Consider the following 14440-nt stretch of genomic DNA (forward strand, 5'->3'; position numbering starts at 1 on the left):
AATCTTGCTCTTATTAGATTTGACCTGAGGAGGGAATACCATACACACTCAATTGGGTATCTTACCCCACAGGAAAGAAGGAGGAAGAAGATAAAAAAGGGGGGATGATAGAAGGTAGGGCAGATAGGGGGAGGAGGTAATCAAAAACAAATACTTTCAAAAAGGGTCAGGGTCAAGGGAGAAAATTCAGTAAAGCAGGATAGGTTAAGAAGGAACAAAATATAGTCTTTCACAACATGAGTATTGTGGAAGGGTTATACATAATGATACACATGTGGCCTATGTTGAATTGCTTGTCTTCTTAGGGAGGGTGGGTGGGGAGGGAAGAGGGGAGAGAATTTGGAACTCAAAGTTTTAAAAACAGATGTTCAAAAACAAAAAAAAAATTTTTACATGTAACTATGAAATAAGATACACAGGCAATGGGGCGTAGGAATTTATTTTCCCCTACAAGAAAGGAACGGAAAAGGGGATGGCAGGGGAGTGGGGTGACAGAAGGGAGGGCCGACTGGGGAACGGGGCAACCAGAATATATGCCATCTTGGAGCAGGTGGGAGGGTAGAAATGGGGAGAAAATTTGTAATTCAAACTCTTGTGAAAATCAATGCTGAAAACTGAATACATTAAAAAAATTAAAATTTTAAAATAAATAAATAAATAAATAAAAAGAAAAACTTCCCCAATATCTCAGATCCAGAGGCTAATGTAGGAATAGAAAGAATCCAACCTCCTGAAAGAGATACCAAAATTAAATCTCCCAAGAATATTCTAAGCAAATTCCAGAGCTCCCATGTCAAGGAGAAGATACTTCAAGCAGCCAGAAAGAAACAAATATTGTGGAAACACAGTCCACAAGATTTAGTGGCTTCCATGCTAAAGGAGCAGAGGGCTTGGAATATGACATTCTAGAAGACAAAGGAGCTAGGATTACAACCAAGATCTGCATTCGAATACTCTCTTTCCCACATAGCTGTGAGGCACTGGACAAATCACTTTAACGTCCTAGTGCTTCCAGGCAGCTGTCTTAAGACTTAAGTTGTAGCCCTGTGATTTCACTGTTGTACAGACTTTGTCATTGAATTAAGGTATAAAATATGGTGTTTGCTTCTCAGTAAGGAGCCTAAGTCTCACTATCACACATGAAGTTCTCAGCAGGTAAACAACTAGAAGCAAGCAATGTAACTTAATACTGAAGTGTGTGGTATGGGCAACCAAAGGAATTCATAGGAAACAAAAATAAACAAATTTCTGAAAATTGAACCTGTGTGTATATACATATATATATTCAATTTTCAGAAACTTGTTTATACACATGCATATATGTATGTGTGTATATATATATGTATATTACATATGTGTGTGAGTGTATGTGTGTGTGTATTTGATTTTCAAAACTTGTTTATCTAAAGGAGGTTTACTGTTGTTGCATTTGTTGGAAAAATATCCTCTTCATTCTGAGTCATCCTTGGACAGAACTGTGGGAATTGAGATTTGACAACGTCAGAAGGGATGATTCCCTTTCATTATTTAGTCATTTTCAGTCATGTATGATTCTTCACAAACCCATTTGGAGTTTTCTTGGCAAAGATACTGTAGTGGTTTGCCATTTTCTTCTCCAGCTCATTTTATAGATGAGGAAACTGAGGCAAACAGGGTTAAGTGACTTGCTCAGGGTCCCACAGGTGGTAAGTGCCTGAGGCCAGATTTGATTTAAGGAAGATAAGTCTTCCTGACTCCAGGCGCAGTGCTCCAGCCATTGTGCTCCCTAGGTGCCAGATAATTCTCTACTTCTTTCAATCATCCCTTTGATGACATAGTTTACAGACCCCTTTACCTCCAGACTCCACTTCTCTGGATTGCTTCTGTTTGCTAATGTCCCTTTTAAAATGGGACAGCCAATACCTAACATGATTTTCCAGATGTGGTTTGCATAGTGGGGGCTCAGTAGAGTGAAGGCATGACAGGCATCTAGAGAGTGTAGATGGAGAAAAAAGAAGGCAAGACCTTGGGTAACAGCAAACATCAGGATGTGTGATATGAATAATTTCCCAAATATGTGGTCAGATTAGTACCTAGTACAGTATGGCAACATAGACAATGCATTTTAGATAGATAGATAGATAGATAGATATAGATATAGATATAGACGTATATGGGACTTGCCTGTGATCACACAACTAGTTTTGTGTGTGTACATAATAAATATATATATAAACATATATACACATGTATGTATATGTACATGTATAATTACTATATCATGTTGTATGTAGATGTAGTAAAAACACAGTATGTGTATCTTGCATATGTTAATATATGTACATATACTTTATATGCATACATACCATAGATACATAGATATACATATATATATAAATACAAACACTGTATGAATTCATGAATGTATATAAGCATTATGTCTAGTGTACTATATTATATATAATTATTATATATTATATATTGCTATATATTATATATAATACAATATCTATTATATAGTACATAATATATAAATATATATTATATGAATAATATATTGTATATAAATGTATATAATATATAAGTATATAACATTATATGTCTGTATATGATATATAACATATATAATATATAAAAATATATAACATATGTAGTATATATTCACATATATACATAAAGTATATATTTGTATATATACATAGAAATACATATGTGCTATATATGGTATGTATACTGTATTGTAGTATATATATATATACATACAGGTCTGTGTGTATGTGTATGTGCACACCACAAAACACTGTGATCCTGGGCAAGTCACTTACATATATAAACTGCATTACCTGTATATCTGCCACTGTACCATGCACTGCTCAGACCACATCTGGAGCATCATCCATACCACATTCTCTAACTTTGGTTGTTCTCCAGGGTTCTTTCTTAGGCCCTTCTCTCTTTTCTCTCTATACTTCTCTCAGTAGCTTTATTTATTAGCTTCCGTAGGCTTAGTGATCATCTCTGTGCAGATGACATACAGAGCTATATTTCCAGCGTCAGTTTCTCCCCTGAGCTTTAGTTCCGTATCACCCATGGCCTATTGGGCATTTCAAATTATATGTTCTGGAGACATCTCGAATCCAACAAACCAAACTCATTATCTGTCCCCCAAAACCCCTACCTTCTTCCCAACTACCTTATTTCTGTCAGAGGTACCACCATCCTTCCAATCTCCCAGGTTTGTGACCTCAACAGTATCCTGGACTCCTCACTTTCGCTATACATATCCAATCAGTTCCCATATTGTGCTGCCTTCCACTCCATCTCTCTCTCTCTCTCTCTCTCTCTCTCTCTCTCTCTCTCTCTCTCTCTCTCTCTCTCTTTCTCTCTCTCTCTTCCCCTCTGTCTCTCCCCCTCCCTCCCTCCCTCTCTCCCTCCCCCCTCTTCTTTCCCTACACATAGCCACTCCCTTAATTCAGGTCCTCATCACCTCTTGCCTAGGTTATTGCAACAACCTCCTCATTAGTCTCCCTGCCTTGAGTTGCTGCCCTTCTAATCTGTCCTACACACTGATGATGCTTAAGTAGCTTTTTGAAAGTGCAGATCTTTCTGTGTGACAATCCTATTCAATCAACTCCAGTCATTCCTATTACCTCCAGGATAAAACAAACTCATCCTTTTAAAGTCTTTCCTAACCTGATCCCAACCTATCTTTTTGGACTCATTGGACATAACTCCTGCTCTTATACAACCAAACTGGGATCCTCTCTGTTCCTCATACATGACAATACATCTCCTGTTTCCATTCCTTTATGCACTTCGTCTCATGAAGTCCCTCTCTTCCTTTAAAACACAACTTGCCTTTCCTGATTCCCACCCCCTTCCAGTCAACTGTTAGTGATCTCCCTGCCTCCAAAGTACCTTGTATTTAACTATTTTTAATTTATTTGTAATTATTTTTTTGAAGGAGGGAGGGCAGGGTAATTGGGGGTAAGTGACTTGCCCAAAGTCACACAGCTAGTAAGTGTGTCAAGTGTCTGAGGCCGGATTTGAACTCAGGTTCTCCTAATCCAGAGCCAGGTGCTGTACCAGCTGTGCCACCTAGCTGCCCCTATTTGTAATTATTTGCTTCACACTTATACTGTATATCCTTAAATATACTACTTGTCTCCTTTTTAGAATATAAACTTAACAGGGGTAGGGAACCTGCCACCTCAAGGCCACACGTGGCCCTCTAGGTCCTCAAATGTGGCCCTTTGACTGAATCCAAAACTCACAGAACAAATTCCCTTAATAAAAGGTGAAAAATAAAGAGACGTTGGAGATGAGCTCTCCCCTTAAATGAAGGTTGGCCCACCTTCTGCCTCTCTGATTGGAGGCTGCTTCTCTGATACCAAGGCTAATGAAATCTTACAGAATGATGAAGTTACCCAAATAATGAGCTTCCTGGGGCATAGTGGAGAAGTCCCAAAGTAATGTATTCAGATGAGAATCAACCATATAATATCCCTGACAAATAGATGTCTAGCTATTAACGGAAGACTTCCAATGAGTATTCCAAGCCATTGGAGTGATAGGGAGCTTTCTGCCTTCGGTGATAGCCAACTTATATAAAAACTGAGCTTTTCTGTTCCCAAAATAACCTGATTATGCAACAATGCAATTAGCTAAAGAAACCAAAATCCCAATTTCTCATGATGTACATTTGAATAATAGGCTCATAGGCTTCCATAGCTCCTCTCTGCAATATGGTGCCAGCCTATATTCCTTTATTTTTCCTACCATTCTTTTTTCTATTATATTTTACTTTATTTTGTTGCTCTGGGCTTAGCAAACATTAGGCAGAGTGGGCATGTCCATGTGCACTGTAGAGAGACTGTGCAAATAGAGGATTGCTTTTCTTGCTTTCAAAAAAAATGTAAGCTTCTTATGAGGAGAGATTGTTTCATTTTTTGTACTTGTATTCCCAATGTCTCACAGACTCTCAATAAATGCTTATTGATTAATTAACTGTTGACCTGGAACATCATATTCAGTGCTAGCTGTCACATTTTAAGAGGGACATTAGCAATCAGCGGTATAACCAAGAAGAGAAACCAGGATGCTGAAGGGCCTGGAAACCATGGCATTTGAGGGATAATTGAAGGAGCTAGAGAATCATGCTCAAATCTGTCTGCCACCCCCACAAAATCTTCAAATCCCTATTCTCATACTTGTGTCAAAGGATGACTCAGCATGAAGGAAATCTTTGTCCATCTTTCCAATAAACATAAAAGTAGAAAACTTCCCCACCCTTAGGTGACTCACCAGATGGGGAAGTTTATTTGTGGACATTTCCAGGCACAGGCAGCCCTCACAGCACCAACAGCATATCCAGAGGAGGCTCCCCAAGAAGATGGAATCTTCTTAACTTGTCATGAAACCTGACAATGGCCATTGGGCATCAGAGTTTTGGTTAGCACTTTTTATGCCCATGGCAAGTGGCATGAAACATGCCTTCAAATGAATTTTTTAAGATAAATTTAGTTCAGAGGAGAGAATGTAAGATCCTGCCCTATGGAAAATTGGCAGGACACTGCTGAATAATCCACCTTGGTGGTAGAGTGATGATGGGGATGGGCCATAGAGAAGATTAGGCAACTGAGGATTTGAAGAGAAAAAGAAGAAAACTTTCCATTTGGAAGCTTCTCATAGTAATTAATTATTCTTGCTAATTAGGTGATAAACTCAGTTGTTCCTATGTCACCAAAAGAATACAAGTGTTACTTTAAATGTTGGTGCCCTGGGCAAAAGTCCCAGTCACCCTATCCAAGTTAACAGCACTGCCAGCAATGTTCAGGTACATCTGACTATTAAAAGGAGGGAGGGTGGCCTACCTTAAGGCATCACAGCAAATAATGAAGAAAATTACTGCAAATCTCTTGACTGATTCCACAATATACAAGTTCTTGAACACCTGGCTATTTCCATAATGTTGCATGAAATATGATGCTTTCCAATAGCAAATCAGTCCATTCATTTTACCTGAAACTTCCAGAAACTTGTTTATCTTCATTTCCTACGAACTTCTCAAACTTCTCTGATTACCCATACCACAACTCAGTTACACTGCTTACTTCAGACTATTTGACTTCTGGGAACTTTAGACTTGAGTTCCCCACTAAGAAGCTTCTTAAGAACAAAGACTAAGTTTTATAATTCAGTTCAATAACAAATTCAATATTTATTCTAGCACCTCCCTTGTGAAAAATATCTAGCTAAGTACTAGGTATACAAAGATAGATATAACATTAGATCTGTTCTTCAGGAGTTTACAATCTAATAGGGGAATGATGTGCATACAAATAACTATGACACAAGGGACAGTGAGAGAAGTGAAAGGGGAGACCAGATGAGTGCTTTGAGAATTACAAGAAAGAGATCATTTTGGCCTGGGGGTTTTCAAGGGGAAGGGAGAATGCTAGGATGTGAAAGGAAGGGAGAAAGGAAAGAAGGGAGGAAGAGAGGAAGGAAGGAAGGGAGGGAGGGAGGGAGGGAAGGAAGGAGAGACAGAGGAAAAGAAGGAAGGAAAGAAGGGAGGGAGGGAAGGAAGGAAGGAGAGAGGGAGGAAAAGAAGGAAGGAAAGAAGGGAGGGAGGCAGGGAAGGAAGGAAGGAGAGAGGGAGGAAAAGAAGGAAGGAAGGAAGGAAAGGAGGGAGGGAGGGACAGAAGGAGGGAGGGAAGGAAAGAAGAGAGGGAGGAAAGGAAGGGAGGGAGGGAGGGGTGAAGGGAAGGACAAAAAGAAGGAAGGAGGGAGGGAGGAAGAGAAGGAAGGAAGGAAGGAGAGAGGGAGGAAAAGAAGGAAGGAAAGAAGGGAGGGAGGCAGGGAAGGAAGGAAGGAGAGAGGGAGGAAAAGAAGGAAGGAAGGAAGGAAGGAAGGAAGGAAGGAAGGAAGGAAGGAAGCAAGGAAGGAAGGAAGGAAAGGAGGGAGGGAGGGACAGAAGGAGGGAGGGAAGGAAAGAAGAGAGGGAGGGAGGGAATGGAGGGAGGGAGGGGTGAAGGGGAGGACAAAAAGAAGGAAGGAGGGAGGGAGGAAGAGAAGGAAGGAAGGAAGGAAGGAGAGAGGGAGGAAAAGAAGGAAGGAAAGAAGGAAGGAAGGAGGGAGAGAAGGAAGGAAGGAGGGAGGGAAGGAGGGAAGGAAGGAGGGAACAAAGGAAAGCAAAAGGAAGTAAAGAAGGAAGGAAGGAGAGAAAAAATATGCATTTATTTAATACCTAGTATATGCCAGACACTGTGTTAAGCCCTTAATAATTATATTTGATCCTCACAACAATCATGAAGTAGGTGAGGCAGACAGAGATTAAGTGACTCAGCTAGTAAGTATCTGAGGTCAAATTTGAACTCACATCTTCCTGACTCCAGACCCAATGCTCTATTTAATGGCCATCTAGACATCTCTGACTTTAGGGTCAGGAAAGACTACATGGAAGAGATGGTATTTAAGTTGAGTCTTCAAGGAGGAGCTTATCTAAAACAGAGAAGGGATATAGAGAAAGGATTCCTATATATCCTCCCCTCCCCCATCCACAAATATGCAGCAAAATTCTAAAAATGTAAAGACTTGCTGGGTTTTTTATATTAACTACCATTAATGTGATATCTACCTGTTTTTTTCCAAGTTCTCCTTTAAGAGTTTCTGCAATATTCCATGGATCCCAGACATAATCAGTACCATGTTATCCACAAATAGGAGTGCCTGGGAGCCTTAACCATTTAAAGGGAATCCCCCTTCCATTTGAGCTTTGTGCTGAAAATGAAAAAAAAAATGCCTGTTGTCCAAGTTATGTTATATAGTTCAATTCTTTTCAATTCAATGAGCACTTATTACGAATCTGTGCAAGACGCTAGAGAATACAAAAATAAAAATTAAACTGTCTTTGACCTCAATGGCTTACTTGTGGGAAACTGTGCATAGAAAAGGAAATCCAAGATTTATACAAAGTAATTGGTGGGAATCCTAACAACTGAGGGAGTCAGGAGAGGCCTCTTGTAGTAGGAGGCATTTGAGCTCTATGGCAGTATCCTCAACAGAGCTGGTCCATCAGTATATGGCTCATGAATAATCAGTGAACATGGGACAATCTGAAGAGGAAGAATATGGCAAGCTGAATTGCCTTTGAGAAAATGCATCGTGCTTTTAATGAGCCCAAGTTTCTCCATGAGAAAAGGCCCACCTTTTTAACATCGATATTCTTCTGTTGTATGAATTTGAGTTGTAGGATAGTGCAATTCCCAAAGAGTTAAAGTTACAGGCTACCCAAAGAGCAATAAAGAAGTGTATTGTGGGTATGAGTTGACTGCCCATGACCAACAACAAATATTTCAGGAGAAGTAGCATAAGGCATATGTCATCAGAGATATGTGATCCATTGGTATCTGCATGATCTCAAGAGATCTATAGGAAGGCTCCCAGTATTTTGGGCAGATCCCTGGTGCAAGATTTTTGTGAAGACAGGGAATTCCTAAAGAAGAACCCCCATACCCTCTCACAGGATAACAACATGTGGGTGGGTAGAGATCTAAATCATCCACTATCTTCTTTTCATCCATTGTCAATGGTCATTATAAATACAAGCCTAGATTTCTAGAACAGGTTTATGAGTGACAAAGAACTTCATATACATTTCAGCATTTTTCCACAGAATTTTTTAAATTGAACATATCCTTTGAAGAAAATGAATGTTGGCATCAATACTGTGGGTGAGTTGTCCATACTGTATGCTCACACATGTAAGACAGTTGTTAAAGAATAAAGAGCAAAATTGGAGCATTTCAAGGAAGAAAAAAAATAATACATTCTTTAATGAATGATGTGACCCTCCCCCCAGCCTCTCAGGACAAAACTGTTTCTCTGTTATACTTAACATCTGCTTTTCATAGAATTACAAAATTTCACAATTGGAAGGGAAGTCAGGCACTGTCTTGTCCAACTCTTTTTGTCAAAAAAAGTGAGAGAAATTACACAGTGTAGTACAGGGAAAACACTATAGAGAGTAAAAGGGAAGGCTGGATCACTGACCACCCATGTAATGGCAAAAACAAAATCTTTTGATATCTCTGTCTCCCCACTGGAAAAGCAGGCACAGTCCCACAGGCTCCTCCCCATTCTGGACTCATAAAAATGACAAAGATTTAAAAGGATGTCATATGAAGTGTTGTGAAATCCCCAGAAGCCAAGTCCTCAGTATGAATTCATATATAATTAGCTCTCAGTTCTGGTGCTTACTACATGTGTGACAGGCAAGTCACTTAATTTTGGACCTCAGCTTCTTCATCTGCAAAATCAGGGCACTAGATTAGAAGTTCACAATTTTCCAACCAAGGCTATTATACCTACATTGCCCAGCATGCTGTAAAATTTAGCTAATGCTAAAAATCTATTTATCTTTGCTAAAGAAAAACAGAATTAAGAAGGTAAAGCTACTGGTGCTTTCCAGGGTCAAATATAAATGATTTGAAAGAATTATCAATTATTTTCAATGATCAACACTGCCCTTCAACTAGTAATAATAATAGCTCACATACTGAGCTATAGTGCTTTAAGGCCAAAGAATCCCACCCCTGCCACTAACTACCTGGGACCTTGGGCAATTCACTCCCTGGATCTCAGTTTCCTCATCTATAAAATGAGGGAGTTGGACTAGTGTTACAGTAACTAAGGTGGGGCTTTTTTTTACTGCTTTCTCTTTTAGAGCACTTATTTAATCAAGCTCCCTTGATGAGTCCAGCCTTTGTCTTTTAATTAAATCAGAAGTCTTTGATGACCTGCTTACCTCAAGGGAAAGCCTAGTTTACATGGGTTTGAGTCGCATGTTTCTGATGCCAGAGGTTTTTAGGTCATGTGGGTTTGAGTCCCATCTTGTGATGCCCTTTGACCCTGAACAGGGTATATAAACTCAGAGGTTGGCATCTCGCCTTTGGGGCTCACTCATGGAAGGAGTGTTGAGACTCTGGGCAAGCCATTGTAACTGCGGCCCCCTCCCCAGCTTTGCTAATCCAGACCCATTGGTTCTTCTCGGGTAATTATGAATCGTGATTTGGTCTGTTTATATACTGTATGTTTGTAATTTGTTTGTATTTGCTCTGAAGTTCAGGGTGCTGGCTTTTTCCCCTGAACTAAGTGAATGCTATATGTATGTTTGATTAAAGTGAGATTGTTAACCCCTTAAAGTTGCTTTCCTTAGAAAAGCAGATCAAAGAACCTGTGCTGGCAGCTCCTGTTGCTGGTCTTATTGGGTCTTACACCCTTACAGAAGCTGCTAGCCAAATTGTTGTTACAACTAGAAAGCTTCTAAGGTCCCTTCTAGTCTATATCTATTTTCCTGTGGCTATAGGCTTCAGAGCCAGAAAGGAACTTAAAGATCAATTAATTCAATCCTCTCATTTTGTAGATTAGGAAATGGAGTCCCAGAAAGATGTTCCCACGTCTGGTGTTCATTTCACTACACCATTCTTACCTATATTGTTCTCTTTTATTACCTTAACTTTTAAAGGAAGGAAGTAGCAGAACCAATATTCAAAACCATGTCTTCTGATTCTAAATCCAGTTCTCTTTTCACTACATCACACAATTGATAGTGTTCACTCACAACAATCCTATGAGGTGGCTAATACACGTACTCAGATCTCCACTTTACAAATTAAGAAACTGAGGTACAAATGGGTCAAATGACTTGCCCAAGGTCAGAATCCAATTTCCAATTCAGGATTTCAGATTACAAGACCAGTGTCCTTTGCCTAACATGCCTCTTTGACTAAGATCCAGCTATCATCAACAACAGCCTATTCACTGTTAGAGGCACTCCTATCAGCCCAGGGAAATAACCAGGTGAATGCTTTGATGAAAGGAAGGATAAGACACTCTACCATGCCCTGGCAGTCTGGAGTACCTCCAGAGAACATGAGCAAACCAGTGTAGTCTCTAACAGGACAAAAGACATGACTTTCTTTGAAATGCTCTGACTGAAAGTTCTCATAGGAATGAGTTTGGTTTCTCATTTCCAAGGAGGAAAAAAAAAAAGGAGAAAGGAATGAGATTCTTTGAAAAGCCATCAAGAATGGAACCAACTAAATAGCCTCAAGTGCTGGGGACAAAAGCCTTGTAGACAATGTCAAAATAATGGCTCCCCTAAGGAGCTGTCCAGGGTACTAGACTACTTTTGTCTAAGGCTTGCTCTCTTTTTTTTTTCTTCTAAAACCAAAGGCCCCTCTATGTCTGACTTTCTGCCCACAGGTTTTCAACTATTCCTATTATCAGCTACTTTTTCCGTCTTTGGGCTCCTTTTCTTCATCTATAAAATGAAGGGATTGTGAGGTTCCGTCTAGTTCTAAAACACTATGGCTCACTGGTTCTGTGGCTCTGTGACTTTAATTCATAAACTGGTGTTACTTTTCCCAGCCACAGCTCAAACTGGTAACCTGGTTCCCTAAGTGAATTCTTAAGTGTAAGTTATCATCATGCAATACTTATTTATACTTATTCTCCATTATAAACCTACTCCAATGTATCATGTGGGGAAAAAAATAACCCTGGGTCCCTGCAGGCTATGAAAGTGGAACTTAAGTTCTTTCAGGTTTTTCCAAGCTGTGAAGGCTTCAAGCATAGGTCTAGCAAAGGACGGCATTTCTATTGTCTAAGAGCCAATTTGGCTAAGATCAGAAGACTGGTCACCAAACAAAGAATTTTTTTTTCAGTCGCAATAATACATGAACAGCATCTACTAAAGCTTGGGGAGATTCACAACCTGCATTAGTAGATAGAGTATATACAGTGACAATAACAGATCCCTGAAGTATTGAAATGCTTACTCTTCAGTTGCCAAGAAACAAACAATTTGCTCTATGGTAGGTCTTCTTTTGACAGCTTATCTCCTGGTGCCAACTTGCAATCCCTAAATCCAGACAACTATCTGATCTAGAGTTAGAAAATTCCTTTTAACTCCTGTTCAGTCCCTGGTTCAGCTGCACCCCCAAAATTACTTCATGGACTCTCCTAACAAAACAAAATGGAGCCATGTAGAGGATAGGGTGACAAGTCTCCCCTCATCTCTCATGATGCTCCCTGGTTGGCATACGAATAAGTCTGAGGCAAAAACAAAAGGGCTAGTTGGACATGTAAGACCATCCGGCCTCAGCCCTTCCTACCATACGTTTGCATTTATTTTGTATGTCTGCCAGGATCAAAAGACCTAACTTTCAAGCTAGATTCTAATCAGTACAAATCTCAGTGATCTTTCTACACATATATGTGTTAAAACTATGCACAGAAACTTTCCAAATAAGTTGGTCTATCTACATGCCTCCCAGGTACTGAGAAAAGGCAACAATTAATCTAGATTTAAACCACTTTTGTTAAGTTCAAATGGGAATAGGGAATAGGAATAGACTAGAAAGACTAAACTGTGGTTCCATTGGCATAAGAACTCCTAGATGAAGAAACTCCCTCTGCTAAGGAAGGCTTTGGGAACTGCCTGGGGCATTGAGAGATTAAGTCACTCTCCCAGAGTTATACAGACATTATATGTTAGGAGAGGGATTTGTGTTTGTGCGTGTGTGTGTTAGAAGAGAAAATAGTTTTATAATTCCTCACACAAATATGAGATATTCTTTATTTTTTTTTAAAAAAGTCTTCAATTTTCCCTGAGGAATATAGATAAATGGCATTAGAAAAATTCAAATATGGGAATAACAATAACAGCAAACATTTCAAAAGTATTTTATGGTTTACAAATCACTTTCCTAACTAGTACCTTGAGGGGAAAGTAGAGCTAGTTCTCAAATTATTATTACAAAAGAGGGGATTATAGAGAGGTTGTGATTTACCCCAGGGTCACAAAGCTAGCAAATTGTCAAGCTTTAACTCAAACCCAAGTCTTCTAAATTCAAAGTCCAGTGTACTTTCCAATACACCACACTTACTCTCATTAATCTTATTATCTCAATTTTTCAAAAACAAAGAATCCAAGTGTGTATCCAAGGTCTTTTAGGGAGGGAAGGATAGGGCAAAAGGATACAGACTTCCCAATTTTCTTCAAATTCAAAATATTTCTACAACTGTGGTTGTATAACGAATTCACAGTTTAATGGTTTTAGATTAGTTGAAAAGTTTCTTTAAGAAATTGATTAGCTAGAAAAAAGAAATTCATTAGCTAATAAAGGGAACAAGCAAATTAGAAGTTCTTTTGGGTTTTTTTCCCCATAGCTGGAAAAAAGAAATCAAGAATAATAACATTGCCATCTGGTGGTAGTATCAAGTTTTTACAATGATACTGCAGAGAAAGCCAATTAATGAAGTGCCCAATCAGCCATGCTCACTATATGCCAATTAAAAGATATTTATCTGTTTATTGCTTAAATAGTAAGAGGATCTTATTAGTTGCCTGTAATCTGACTGTAATTTTTCAAAAGCAAACTAAAACTTTTAGTAGCAGTAAGAGGATAGATTAAAAATAATTCTCTATAAATGCAGACTCTTGCCACTGCTTATTGCAAAAGACATTCAGTACTGTTCCTCCCACACAGTCCACTTTTCTTCTCCTTAAAATTCAGGAACATTAATTGACCTGGTATAAAGGATATTATTGAAAATACAGATGAGGTATTTTTAGCCATGCTATGAGAGACAAGAAGAGCTCCACCAGGCTGAAGCAGCAGCTGAAGTCATCCTCTGATGGGGGATACCGGGATTGTACTGTCTGCACCTTCTGGTACAGCCTTGAATCTTTCAAAAGACTGATGTGCAACGTGAGGAAGGGCACCTCCACCAGAAAACCTTGACCTGTCTCCCAGGTGGTTACACAGCATGTTACCCAGCAATTTTTACCTCTCTCTGACAAAGAAAGAGGGGGAAGAAAGATAAATTTAAAAAGGAAAAAAAAGTGAAAAAGAAACAACCAGCAAAAAGAAGAGTCATAAGAAAACCAGACTACAATTGAAGAACGTGGATCAGAGTAGTACTCAGCATTTGGAAGTGACTGTTGGAGAGCTCTCACTATTACAGACTTTAAGGAGAATACTAAGTTACACCCTGCATCTAAAACTGCTTCTGCAGATCACCATAGTCAGAGTGGCTCTAACTCTGGTAATACAAAGAAAGGAATGTCCAGGTCATCTTCACCCAGAGAAGAAGCCTCATCATTAAACGGAGAGTCTCATTAATGTTTACTTTTTTCTAGTTTCTTTAGTCCCTTCTTTGTAACATGCCAATACAAAGATTTTGCCAGCACATGCCACATTTTCATGATAAACATTTGTGCACAGTCCACATGTTTTACATAAAATATAAATATATTAGAATTAATAATTTCATTGTAATCTACACTAAAGACCACATTTTCAGAATTAATATTTTGATCTCCGAAGTTAAAATTGCTATGAAAATGTGGTAGAGCATTCATTCTGGAGTGTTATTGGTAACTTTTTTCATT

The 14440-nt window shown here is 39.0% G+C and overlaps 1 pseudogene; it reads left to right on the forward strand.

Annotated features, from left to right (window-relative positions):
* The first annotated feature begins 13628 nt into the window (after positions 1-13628).
* On the forward strand, positions 13629-14171 carry LOC118830231 (annotated as a pseudogene).
* The last annotated feature ends 269 nt before the right edge of the window (positions 14172-14440 follow it).

Source organism: Trichosurus vulpecula, chromosome 1 (assembly GCF_011100635.1).
Source record: "Trichosurus vulpecula isolate mTriVul1 chromosome 1, mTriVul1.pri, whole genome shotgun sequence".
Taxonomy (NCBI): Eukaryota; Metazoa; Chordata; class Mammalia; order Diprotodontia; family Phalangeridae; genus Trichosurus; species Trichosurus vulpecula.